The following is a 13,694-nucleotide window of genomic DNA, read 5'->3' as shown; positions in this document are numbered from 1 at the left end:
CGTACGGACTGTCTGACGTGCCTACTTGGATGCGGTCACTCATTGTTAGGGTCTCCTGCTCTGTGCTGCCACGTCGTCATGGCAACCGGGAGACAAGTGCTAGCAGAGTAACCTGAGCGTAGCTGATACTCCGGTTCGGGTCTTTTGCTGTGCAGTGGTTACAGGCTCTGTGCACGGCAGGGGATCCGGTGCTGGTTTTTGTGCTCACAGTCTGTGAGGTCTGAGTGGGGCGTGGACAGCACCTGCTATATAAACCCTCTTCTCAGGTTAGGCAGATGCTGCTGAATCTTTGTTGGTTAGTCAGTTCCTGAAAGCTAGCTAGTACTGTGTAAACTTTGTATTTGTTTGTTGCTTACTGCAAATAGGCCTTGGGATTTGGTATTACACTCTGCCAATCCAGACCTAGCAGTAAGACTGGAGTCAGTCGTTTAACCTGCTGGGGTTCTTTTGCTACTCTGTGAACCTAGCAAGTTTGCGGCTGTATTCTCAGACTTGCCTGCCAAAATCCTTTCTCACTGTGCAAGGTGTTCAGGTGTCAGTTTAGTGGCAGTAAACTGAACCAGTGCACTGCAAGTGAGGACTAGGATTGTGGAGACTCTCCTTGTGTCTATTATTCCATCTCTGACCAAGGAGTTTACTGCCACACCCGTTGGTAACCCTTTAGGGTTTTGCTGTTGCCCACAGCATTTCGGGTTCTCTACGTATTAAATCACAACATCTCGCTTCTTTCCATCTGAGCATTCCTAATACTAGGGAGACACCCAGTTTCTTAGCCTTTGGGCTTCTCTGTTCACTTTGTGTTTATTTTGTTACCCTATCACCTTCTGTGTATGTAATGTCATATTCCCCAGTCTGTCTGTGAGTTCATTTGTTTTGCATCCCTCTCCGTTCAGACACCAGTACATTCCTGCTGGCACTGGTGTGCATAACATATTCAGCAGCCCAATACTCCTGTTGAAATTTTGTGGGAATATGGAGCATACCCCTCAAAATATTTTGCAACAGGTGGTCGATCAGGTGCAGGTCCTGACTCGACAATTTAATGATTTGTCCATTAAAATGCACACCTCGCAGGCCGCTGGCGGAGCTCCCGCAGCAGCAGTACCTTCAGGGGTTAAGGAGCCGAAAGTAAATCTCCCGGATCGTTTTTCTGGAGATCGCTCTCAGTTCTTTTGTTTCAAGGAGAGCTGCAAGCTATATTTCCAACTTAGGCCTCAGTCTTCTGGGTCGGAGATTCAGCGGGTGGGCATAGTGATTTCCTTGCTACAAGGAGACCCACAGGTCTGGGCATATGGGTTGCAGCCTGACTGTCCGTCGCTTAAAAGTGTTGATGCTTTTTTTACGGCACTGGGCATGTTGTATGATGACCCTGACAAGACGGCCTCAGCCGAGGCTCAGATTTCGATCCTTAAGCAAGGGTGAAGGCCAGTTGAGGTTTATTGTACGGAGTTTCGGAGGTTGGCCCATGATACCCAGTGGAATGACCCAGCCCTGAGACACCAGTACCGAAGAGGTCTTTCTAACCAGTTAAAAGACCAACTGGTACAATATCCCTTGCCTGATAGCTTGGATCAGCTCATGCAGTTATCCATTCGGGTGGATAGACGGCTGAGAGAGCGCAGGCTTGAAAGGGAGACTGAGGTTTCCTTCTTTCCCAAGGAAACCTCAGACTCTGAGGAATTTTCCGAGGAGCCTATGCAGATTGGGGCTACCCGCCTCTCCTCGCGTGAGAAGACGTGGAGGAGACAGCAGGGGTTATGTTTGTACTGTGGGAATAAAGGTCATGTGGTAGTATCATGCCCAGAAAAGCCGGAAAACTTCAGGGCCTGAGGGTGATGGGAAATATCCTGTCAGGCCAGAAGTCAGAATTTCCCAAGAAGACTTTTATCATTCCGGTGACCTTGAAGATCCTCGGTCAAACTGTCAAGACTGAGGCCTTTATGGACAGTGGGGCCGACGGGGTTTTTATGGACCGCCAATTCGCCCTGAAACACTCTGTTCCCTTAGTACCCTTGGCATCGGAAATTGAGATTTGTGGGTTAAACGGGGAATTATTATCCCAGGGTAAAATTACCTCTTGCACTAGCCAGATTTCTTTGTTTATTGGAGCCACACACTCTGAAAAATTGTCCTTTTATGTGACTGTCTGTACTTTTGCTCCATTGGTGTTGGGGTTACCCTGGTTAAGGGCCCACAATCCTCAATTTGACTGGGTCTCTGGGGAGATTCTTAGTTGGGGTACTGATTGTTTCAGGAGTTGCTTGAGCCTTCCAGTCAGGCTTTCGCAGCTAAGTTTGCCAGGATTGCCAGGATGTTATGCAGATTTTGCGGACGTGTTCTCCAAAAGAGTTGCAGAGGTACTACCTCCCCATCGCCCCTATGACTGTGCCATTAATTTGTTGCCAAATGCTAAGCTTCCCAAGAGCAGGTTGTACTCCCTGTCACGTCCTGAGACTCAGGCTATGGCAGAGTACATTCAGGAGAACTTGGCTAAGGGATTTATCAGACCTTCACAGTCTCCAGTTGGGTCGGGGTTCTTCTTCGTGGGTAAAAAGGACGGTTCATTGCGACCCTGCATCGACTTCAGGGAATTGAACCGTATCACGATTAAAAACTCATACCCACTGCCTCTCATTTCGGTCTTGTTTGACCAGCTTCGTACTGCCACCATTTTTTCCAAGATTGACCTACGCGGTGCGTACAATCTAATCCGAATAAGAGAGGGGGATGAATGGAAGACTGCCTTTAATACCCACTCAGGGCATTATGAATATTTGGTGATGCCTTTTGGGCTCTGTAATGCCCCAGCAGTCTTCCAGGACTTCATGAACGATGTGCTCAGGGAATATTTGGATAGATTCTTAGTTGTATACTTAGATGACATCCTAATCTTCTCCCATTCCCTGGAGGAACATCGGAAGCATGTACGCTTAGTCCTCCAGAAACTCAGAGACCACCGGCTTGGGGCGAAGCTGGAGAAGTGCGAATTTGAAGTTCAGCAAATCGCATTTCTAGGATATATTATCTCCCCAGAAGGTTTCCAAATGGAGGGTTCCAAGGTACAGGCAGTCCTGGATTGGGTGCAGCCCACTAGTTTGAAGGCGCTTCAGCGTTTTCTGGGCTTTGCGAATTTTTATAGACGATTTATCGCTGGATTTTCGTCTATAGTGGCGCCCTTGGTGGCACTCACTAAGAAAGGGGCGGATGTTGCTCACTGGTCTTGTGAGGCCAAAGCGGCTTTTGCCCGTCTCAAAAGGGGATTTGTCTCGGCCAAGGTGCTGCGACACCCAGATCCAGAGCGTCCTTTTGTGGTGGAGGTGGATGCCTCTGAGATGGGTATTGGGGCAGTGCTCTCTCAGATGGGGGTGTCTGATAATTGCGTTAATCCCTGTGCTTACTTTTCCCGTAAATTTTCGCCTGCCGAGATGAATTATGACGTGGGTAACCGGGAATTGTTGGCTATTAAGGATGCACTCGAGGAGTGGAGACACTGGCTTGAGGGGGCTAAGTTTGTGGTCTCAATTCTCACGGACCATAAGAATTTGGCATATTTAGAGTCAGCGAAGCGCCTCAATGCCAGGCAGGCACGATGGGCTTTGTTTTTTGCTCGCTTTAATTTTTTGATAACATATCGCCCTGGGTCAAAAAACATCAAGGCTGATGCGCTCTCGCTGAGTTTTGCTCCAATCCAGGAGACCACCGAGGAGCCATTGCCCATTGTGTCCCCATCATGTATTAAAGTGGGCATTACCCAGGACCTCTTGTCATTAGTCCTTAGAGCACAGGAGCAGGCTCCTCCAGACCTTCCGGTAGGTCTTTTGTTTGTGCCTCCTAGATTAAGACAGCGAGTGTTCCTGGAATTCCATGCCAAGAAGTCGGCAGGTCACCCGGGTATTGCCAGAACTCGAGAGTTGCTATCTAGGGCGGTGTGGTGGCCCTCGGTGGCTAGGGATGTGGATCAGTGGGTACGGGCATGTGACATCTGTGCCCGAAATAAGACTCCTAGAGGGGTTCCTGTTGGCCCATTACATCCACTCTCTATTCCATCTAAGCCATGGACCCACATTTCAATGGATTTTGTGGTGGACTTGCCCAAATCCTCGGGGATGACAGCCATCTGGGTTGTCGTTGACAGGTTTTCGAAGATGGCGCACTTCGTTCCATTGGTTGGGCTGCCATCGGCCAGACGCCTGTCTGAATTATTTATGCTGCATGTTGTGCGCCTCCATGGGTTGCCACTTGATGTGGTCTCTGACCGCGGATCCCAGTTTGTGGCCAAATTCTGGAGGGCATTTTGTTCCGATCTCCAGATTTCTGTCAGCTTGTCGTCAGGCTACCATCCGCAGTCTAATGGGCAGACTGAAAGGGTGAACCAGTCCTTGGAGCAGTTCCTCAGGTATTATGTCTCCAAGTGTCAGACTGACTGGGTTGCTCATCTGTCCATGGCGGAGTTTGCCTATAACAACGCGGCTCACTCTGCTACAGGGATCTCTCCCTTCCTTTGTGTGTATGGGCATCATCCTAAGGCCAATTCTTTTGACCCCCTGGACTCCACGCCTGGTGGTTCCTCTGTGGTTTCGGTCCTTAGAGGGATTTGGAGGAAAGTGAAGAAAGCCCTTGTGTCTGTGTCATTAGTGACCAAAAGGGTTTTTGATAAGCGGAAAAGACCCTGCAGCTTCAAATTAGGAGACTTCGTCTGGTTGTCTACCAAGAATTTGAAGTTGAGACAGCCATCTCATAAGTTAGGCCCCCGGTTCATCGGTCCTTATAAGATCACTAGGGTTATCAATCCGGTGGCATTTCAGTTAGATCTACCCCGTTCTTTGGGTATCAATAAAACATTTCATTGTTCCCTTTTAAAACGGGCGATTAGTAATCCTTCTTCCAGTGGAAGACCTTCCCCTCTTCTGATACGTGGCCAGAGGGAGTTTGTTGTTGAAAGGATTCTTGACTCCAAGATGGTTCGGGGTCGGCTGTCATTTTTGGTGCACTGGAAGGGGTATGGCCGGAGGAGCGGTCGTGGGTGCACAGTTGTGATCTTCATGCCCCCAGACTGTTACGCTCTTTCTTCTCGCAGTTCCCCGATAAACCCAGTGGTAGGGGTTCTTTGACCCCTCGTCAGAGGGGGGGTACTGTTAGGGTCTCCTGCTCTGTGCTGCCACGTCGTCATGGCAACCGGGAGACAAGTGCTAGCGGAGTAACCTGAGCGTAGCTGATACTCCGGTTCGGGTCTTTTGCTGTGCAGTGGTTACAGGCTCTGTGCACGGCAGGGGATCCGGTGCTGGTTTTTGTGCTCACAGTCTGTGAGGTCTGAGTGGGGCGTGGACAGCACCTGCTATATAAACCCTCTTCTCAGGTTAGGCAGATGCTGCTGAATCTTTGTTGGTTAGTCAGTTCCTGAAAGCTAGCTAGTAATACTTTGTATTTGTTTGTTGCTTACTGCAAATAGGCCTTGGGATTTGGTATTACACTCTGCCAATCCAGACCTAGCAGTAAGACTGGAGTCAGTCATTTAACCTGCTGGGGTTCTTTTGCTACTCTGTGAACCTAGCAAGTTTGCGGCTGTATTCTCAGACTTGCCTGCCAAAATCCTTTCTCACTGTGCAAGGTGTTCAGGTGTCAGTTTAGTGGCAGTAAACTGAACCAGTGCACTGCAAGTGAGGACTAGGATTGTGGAGACTCTCCTTGTGTCTATTATTCCATCTCTGACCAAGGAGTTTACTGCCACACCCGTTGGTAACCCTTTAGGGTTTTGCTGTTGCCCTTAGCAACAGCATTTCGGGTTCTCTACGTATTAAATCACAACATCTTGCTTCTTTCCATCTGAGCATTCCTAATACTAGGGAGACACCCAGTTTCTTAGCCTTTGGGCTTCTCTGTTCACTTTGTGTTTATTTTGTTACCCTATCACCTTCTGTGTATGTAATGTCATATTCCCCAGTCTGTCTGTGAGTTCATTTGTTTTGCATCCCTCTCCGTTCAGACACCAGTACATTCCTGCTGGCACTGGTGTGCATAACACTCATATAATCCTCCACCATTCTTTCAATGGTGAGAGAATCATATGCAGTGACAGTAGACGACATGTCAGTAATCGTTGGCAGGTCCTTCAGTCCGGACCAGATGTCAGCATCAGCAGTCGCTCCAGACTGCCCTGCATCACCGCCAGCGGGTGGGCTCGGAATTCGTAGCCTTTTCCTCGCACCCCCAGTTGCGGGAGAATGTGAAGGAGGAGATGTTGACGGGTCGCGTTCCGCTTGACTTGACAATTTTCTCACCAGCAGGTCTTTGAACCTCTGCAGACTTGTGTCTGCCGGAAAGAGAGATCCAACGTAGGTTTTAAATCTAGGATCGAGCACGGTGGCCAAAATGTAGTGCTCTGATTTCAACATATTGACCACACATGAATCCTGGTTAAGCGAATGAAGGGCTCCATCCACAAGTCCCACATGCCTAGCGGAATCGCTCTGTTTTAGCTCCTCCTTCAATGTCTCCAGCTTCTTCTGCAAAAGCCTGATGAGGGGAATGACCTGACTCAGGCTGGCAGTGTCTGAACTGACTTCACGTGTGGCAAGTTCAAAGGGTTGCAGAACCTTGCACAACGTTGAAATCATTCTCCACTGCGCTTGAGACAGGTGCATTCCACCTCCTTTGCCTATATTGTGGCCAGATGTATAGGCTTGAATGGCCTTTTGCTGCTCCTCCATCCTCTGAAGCATATAGAGGGTTGAATTCCACCTCGTTACCACCTCTTGCTTCAGATGATGGCAGGGCAGGTTCAGGTGTTTTTGGTGGTGCTCCAGTCTTCTGTACGCGGTGCCTGTACGCCGAAAGTGGCCCGCAATTCTTCTGGCCACCGACAGCATCTCTTGCACGCCCCTGTCGTTTTTTAAATAATTCTGCACCACCAAATTCAAGGTATGTGCAAAACATGGGACGTGCTGGAATTTGCCCAGATGTAATGCACTCACAATATTGCTGGCATTGTCCGATGTCACAAATCCCCAGGAGAGTCCAATTGGGGTAAGCCATTCTGCGATGATCTTCCTCAGTTGCCGTAAGAGGTTTTCAGCTGTGTGCCTATTCTGGAAAGTGGTGATACAAAGCGTAGCCTGCCTAGGAACGAGTTGGCGTTTGCGAGATGCTGCTACTGGTGCCACCGCTGCTGTTCTTGCAGCGGGAGGCAATACATCTACCCAGTGGGCTGTCACAGTCATGTAGTCCTGAGTCTGCCCTGCTCCACTTGTCCACATGTCCATGGTTAAGTGGACATTGGGTACAACTGCATTTTTTAGGACACTGGTGAGTCTTTTTCTGACGTCCGTGTACATTCTCGGTATCGCCTGCCTAGAGAAGTGGAACCTAGATGGTATTTGGTAACGGGGGCACACTACCTCAAGAAATTGTCTAGTTCCCTGTGAACTAACGGCGGATACCGGACGCACGTCTAACACCAACATAGTTGTCAAGGCCTCAGTTATCCGCTTTGCAACAGGATGACTGCTGTGATATTTCATCTTCCTTGCAAAGGACTGTTGGACAGTCAATTGCTTACTGGAAGTAGTACAAGTGGTCTTCCGACTTCCCCTCTGGGATGACGATCGACTCCCAGCAGCAACAACAGCAGCGCCAGCAGCAGTAGGCATTACACTCAAGGATGCATCGGAGGAATCCCAGGCAGGAGAGGACTCGTCAGACTTGCCAGTGACATGGCCTGCAGGACTATTGGCTTTCCTGGGTAAGGAGGAAATTGACACTGAGGGAGTTGGTGGTGTGGTTTGCGCGAGCTTGGTTACAAGAGGAAGGGATTTACTGGTCAGTGGACTGCTTCCGCTGTCGCCCAAAGATTTTGAACTTGTCACTGACTTATTATGAATGCGCTGCATGTGACGTATAAGGGAGGATGTTCCGAGGTGGTTAACGTCCTTACCCCTACTTATTACAGCTTGACAAAGGCAACACACGGCTTGACACCTGTTGTCCGCATTTCTGTTGAAATACTTCCACACTGAAGAGCTGATTTTTTTGGTATTTTCACCAGGCATGTCAATGGCCATATTCGTCCCACGGACAACAGGTGTCTCCCCGGGTGCCTGACTTAAACAAACCACCTCACCATCAGAATCCTCCTTGTCAATTTCCTCCCCAGCGCCAGCAACACCCATATCCTCATCCTGGTGTACTTCAACACTGACATCTTCAATTTCACTATCAGGAACTGGACTGCGGGTGCTCCTTTCAACACTTGCAGGGGGCGTGCAAATGGTGGAAGGCGCAAGCTCTTCCCATCCAGTGTTGGGAAGGTCAGGCATCGCAACCGACACAATTGGACTCTCCTTTGGGATTTGTGATTTCGAAGAACGCACAGTTCTTTGCTGTGCTTTTGCCGCAAGTCTTTTCTTTTTTCTAGCGAGAGGATGAGTGCTTCCATCCTCATGTGAAGCTGAACCACTAGCCATGAACATAGGCCAGGGCCTCAGCCGTTCCTTGCCACTCCGTGTCGTAAATGGCATATTGGCAAGTTTACGCTTCTCCTCAGACGCTTTTAATTTTGATTTTTGGGTCATTTTTTTACTGATCTTTTGTGTTTTGGATTTTACATGCTCTGTACTATGACATTGGGCATCGGCCTTGGCAGACGACGTTGATGGCATTTCATCGTCTCGGCCATGACTAGTGGCAGCAGCTTCAGCACGAGGTGGAAGTGGATCTTGATCTTTCCCTATTTTTTTAACCTCCACATTTTTGTTCTCCATATTTTGCGCACAACTAAAAGCCACCACAGGTATACAATGTAGATGGGTGGATAGTATAGTATTATATTACTTATGGACGACGAGTGATGACACAGAGGTAGGTACAGCCGTGGCCTACCGTACTGCTGCTTATATATATAATATACTGTATAACGGACCTGGTGGACACTGTCAGCAGACTGCTAAACTAGTATGAAGAAAAAAAAAAACACCACAGGTATACAATGTAGATGGATGGATCGTATAGTATTATATTACTTATGGACGACGAGTGACGACACAGAGGTAGGTACAGCCGTGGCCTACCGTACTGCTGCTTATATATATAATATACTGTATAACGGACCTGGTGGACACTGTCAGCAGACTGCTAAACTAGTATGAAGAAAAAAAAAACACCACAAGTATACAATGTAGATGGATGGATAGTATAGTATTATATTACTTATGGACGACGAGTGACGACACAGAGGTAGGTACAGCCGTGGCCTACCGTACTGCTGCTTATATATATAATATACTGTATAACGGACCCGGTGGACACTGTCAGCAGACTGCTAAACTAGGATGAAGAAAAAAAAAAAAAACACCACCGGTATACAATGTAGATGGGTGGATAGTATAGTATTATATTACTTATGGACGACGAGTGACGACACAGAGGTAGGTACAGCCGTGGCCTACCGTACTGCTGCTTATATATATAATATATTGTATAACGGACCTGGTGGACACTGTCAGCAGACTGCTAAACTAGTATGAAGAAAAAAAAAACACCACAGGTATACAATGTAGATGGATGGATAGTATAGTATTATATTACTTATGGACGACGAGTGCACTGACGACACAGAGGTAGGTACAGCCGTGGCCTACCGTACTGCTGCTTATATATATAATATACTGTATAACGGACCTGGTGGACACTGTCAGCAGACTGCTAAACTAGTATGAAGAAAAAAAAACACAGGAGTGTTTTTCAGGCAGACAAACGTATACTGGACTGGTGGTCACTGTCAGCAAAACTGTGCACTGTACTCCTGCTATAACTGCTCCCCAGTCCCCACTCCCCACAATTAGGCAGTGTGAGCAGTGCACTCGGCACAGATATATCATGCAGCAGTGCAGCACACTGAGTGAGCACAGCTATGGTGGTCGGAGCGTTTTTTTCAGGCAGAGAAACAAAGGATTAAACTCACTGGTGGTATAATCAAAACCCTGCACTGTACTCCCTAACAGCTGCTCCCCGTACCCAATCCTCCCCACAATTATAACTAACTAAGTCACTCTGTGTTCTACTATAACTGAGAGGACGCCAGCCACGTCCTCTCCCTATCAATCTCAATGCACGTGTGAAAATGGCGGCGACGCGCGGCTCCTTATATAGAATCTGAGTCTCGCGAGAATCCGACAGCGGGATGATGACGTTCGGGCGCGCTCGGGTTAACCGAGCAAGGCGGGAGGATCCGAGTCGCTCGGACCCGTGTAAAAAAAAGGTGAAGTTCGGGCAGGTCGGATTCCGAGGATCCGAACCCGCTCATCACTAGTATATATATATATATATATATATATATATACACACACACATATACATGTATCATTAGGAAATCCGCCACTCCGCAAACTGTACGTCACTCCAGTGTGCTTGTAAAGCTCTTTTAATGCTTATGAAAATGCATGTAAATATTGACAGCTTAAGTAAAGAGCAACCTGTCTAATTGAAGCATCAACGGCTCGTTTCAGGACTATGGCATGTCCCGTCGTCAGAATGTACAGGTGCTTCTGTAGTATAACCTCATGGTGCTGATGTCATAAAATCAAACTAAATAAGTGAGTTGTGTTCTTACTTTTATAACCCCTTGCTCGTGTGTTGTCAGTGCTGTGCCGCGCGGAGACCAGGGTGGGTGTGTTCCTCCTCCCGGGGACGTGCTTCCCGTGGGGATCGCCATAGGCTAACTCCGGTTTTTATAGCAACCGGGGAAGCCTCTCCCCGGTCTCCGGTGCTGTAAAATACAATAAAAACCATGATATATTGCGTGGGAATAGTTACTGGATATATCACAGACTATAACAGCTGTATCAGGCTATGGATACAGTTTGCACGGAGAATAAGAGATACGATCTGTGGCGGGTGGTGGGGGCCACAAACGGTTCTCAGAACCATACCTGACATTAGGTATCGGTTCTGCAGAACTGGTGCGAACCAGCTGAATCCCACCACTGAGTATCACCCCTCCATACCCTAGCAGGACTCTTTGAAAAAGCTCAGCATAGTAGCGGAACCAGTTAGAGAGGACCTGTCATTTCCAATTCCTTTTAACACTTTGGGACACTGTACTTCCTCATTACGGCAGCAGAAGAGGAAACTTACAGGTGCAGGATTGCCACGATTGGTCGCTAAGTCCAGCCAGGCTGAGTCACGTGGAACATTGGAAAGCAAGCACCTGATCCCCGCTAACCCCAGTCGGGATCCGCAAAGAGACTGCACCAATTATTAGCGGTATCCCCCCAATTTTTTTATGGCAGCTGGAGGGTAAGAGTACTGCACATGTAACATCTGTGTGCTAAATGCTCTCAGACAAACATTAATCTATCTACCTAAAATATCTGGATCAACGGCTCTAAATCCCCTGTTGTGTGGAAACACTTTAATAATCAATATTATGCTAAACTGATGTAGTGAATCAGATATAATATTGGAGCTTTTTTGAATGAATCTTTTTGGACTCATTTTCAACTGCCAAGTGTGCCATTATAAAGCATATACAGTATTTCTCTATCGTCCTAAGTGGATGCTGGGGTTCCTGAAAGGACCATGGGGAATAGCGGCTCCGCAGGAGACAGGGCACAAAAAAGTAAAGCTTTTACCAGATCAGGTGGTGTGCACTGGCTCCTCCCCCTATGACCCTCCTCCAGACTCCAGTTAGATTTTGTGCCCGAACGAGAAGGGTGCAATCTAGGTGGCTCTCCTAAAGAGCTGCTTAGAGAAAGTTTAGCTTAGGTTTTTTTTACTTTACAGTGAGTCCTGCTGGCAACAGGATCACTGCAACGAGGGACTTAGGGGAGAAGTAGTGAACTCACCTGCGTGCAGAGTGGATTTGCTGCTTGGCTACTGGACACTAGCTCCAGAGGGACGATCACAGGTACAGCCTGGATGGTCACCGGAGCCGCGCCGCCGGCCCCCTTGCAGACGCTGAAGAGAGAAGAGGTCCAAAATCGGCGGCTGAAGACTCCTGAGTCTTCATAAAGGTAGCGCACAGCACTGCAGCTGTGCGCCATTTTCCTCTCAGCACACTTCACACAACAGTCACTGAGGGTGCAGAGCGCTGGGGGGGGCGCTCTGAGAGGCAAATAAAAACCTTATTAGAGGCAAAAAATACCTCACATATAGCCCACAGAGGCTATATGGAGATATTTAACCCCTGCCTAACTTCAAAAATAGCGGGAGACGAGCCCGCCGTAAAAGGGGCGGGGCCTATCTCCTCAGCACACAGCGCCATTTTCTCTCACAGAAAAGCTGGAGAGAAGGCTCCCAGGCTCTCCCCTGCACTGCACTACAGAAACAGGGTTAAAACAGAGAGGGGGGGCACTGATTTTGGCGATATTGTATATATATAAAAGATGCTATAAGGGAGAAACACTTATATAAGGTTGTCCCTATATAATTATAGCGTTTTTGGTGTGTGCTGGCAGACTCTCCCTCTGTCTCCCCAAAGGGCTAGTGGGTCCTGTCCTCTGTCAGAGCATTCCCGGTGTGTGTGCTGTGTGTCGGCACGTGTGTGTCGACATGTATGAGGACGATGTTGGTGAGGAGGCGGAGAAATTGCCTGTAATGGTGATGTCACTCTCTAGGGAGTCGACACCGGAATGGATGGCTTATTTAGAGAATTACGTGAGAATGTCAACACGCTGCAAGGTCGGTTGACGACATGAGACGGCCGACAATCTATTAGGACCGGTCCAGGCGTCTCAGAAACATCGTCAGGGGTTTTAAAAACGCCCATTTACCTCAGTCGGTCGACACAGACACAGACACGGACACTGAATACAGTGTCGACGGTGAATAAACAAACGTATTTCTCATTAGGGCCACACGTTAAGGGCAATGAAGGAGGTGTTACGTGTTTCTGATACTACAAGTACCACAAGAAAGGGTATTATGTGGGAGTGGAAAAAACTACCTGTAGTTTTTCCTGAATCAGATAAAATAAAATGAAGTGTGTGATGATGCGTAGGGTTACCCCGATAGCAAATATTGGCGTTATACCCTTTCCCGCCAGAAATTAGGGTACGTTGGGAAACACCCCTTAGGGTGATAAGGCGCTCACACGCTTATCAAGTGGCGTTACCGTCTCCAGATACGGCCGCCCTCAAGGAGCCAGCTGATAGGAAGCTGGAAAAATATCCTAAAAAGTATATACACACATACGGTGGTTATACTGCGACCAGCGATCGCCATCAGCCTGGAGATGCAGTGCTGGGTTGGCTTGGTCGGATTCCCTGACTGAAAATATTTTATTCATGTAGAGCATTTAATAGGATGCATTCTATATATATGTATGTGAGATGCACAGAGGGATATTTGCTCTCTGGCATCAAGATAAGTGCGTTGTCCATATCTCCCAGAAGATGTCAGGGACACGACAGTGGTCAGGTGATACAGATCCCATACGGCAGATGGAAGTATTGCTGTATAAAGGGAAGGAGTTATTTGGGGGTCGGTCCATCGGACCTGGGGACCACAGCAACAGCTGGGAAATCCAACCTTTTTTACCCCAAGTTACATCTCAGCTAAAAAAGACACCGTCTTTTCAGCCTCAATCTTTCCTTTCCCATGAGGGCATGCAGGCAAAAGGCCAGTCATATCTGCCCAGACATAGAGGTAAGGGAAGTAGACTGCAGCAGGCAGCCCTTTCCCAGGAAAAGAAGCCCTCCACC

At 48.1% G+C, this 13,694-nt stretch overlaps 2 long non-coding RNA genes across 2 annotated transcripts in view; one reads left to right on the top strand and one right to left on the bottom strand.

The window, feature by feature from the left end:
- The window catches only part of LOC135057854 (uncharacterized), a 75,219-nt gene extending 64,463 nt beyond the window's left edge, over positions 1-10,756 (bottom strand). The window contains exon 1 of the long non-coding RNA XR_010244416.1: positions 10,604-10,756. This is a non-coding gene — a long non-coding RNA (uncharacterized LOC135057854). The remainder of the gene's footprint in view (positions 1-10,603) is intronic.
- Positions 10,757-11,184: 428 nt separating this feature from the next.
- The window catches only part of LOC135057853 (uncharacterized), a 56,311-nt gene continuing 53,801 nt past the window's right edge, over positions 11,185-13,694 (top strand). The window contains exon 1 of the long non-coding RNA XR_010244415.1: positions 11,185-11,289. This is a non-coding gene — a long non-coding RNA (uncharacterized LOC135057853). The remainder of the gene's footprint in view (positions 11,290-13,694) is intronic.

Source organism: Pseudophryne corroboree, chromosome 3 (assembly GCF_028390025.1).
Source record: "Pseudophryne corroboree isolate aPseCor3 chromosome 3, aPseCor3.hap2, whole genome shotgun sequence".
In the NCBI taxonomy this organism is placed as follows: domain Eukaryota; kingdom Metazoa; phylum Chordata; class Amphibia; order Anura; family Myobatrachidae; genus Pseudophryne; species Pseudophryne corroboree.
Note: the sequence above shows the minus strand (reverse complement) of the source record. Positions and strands in the feature narration are given on the sequence as shown.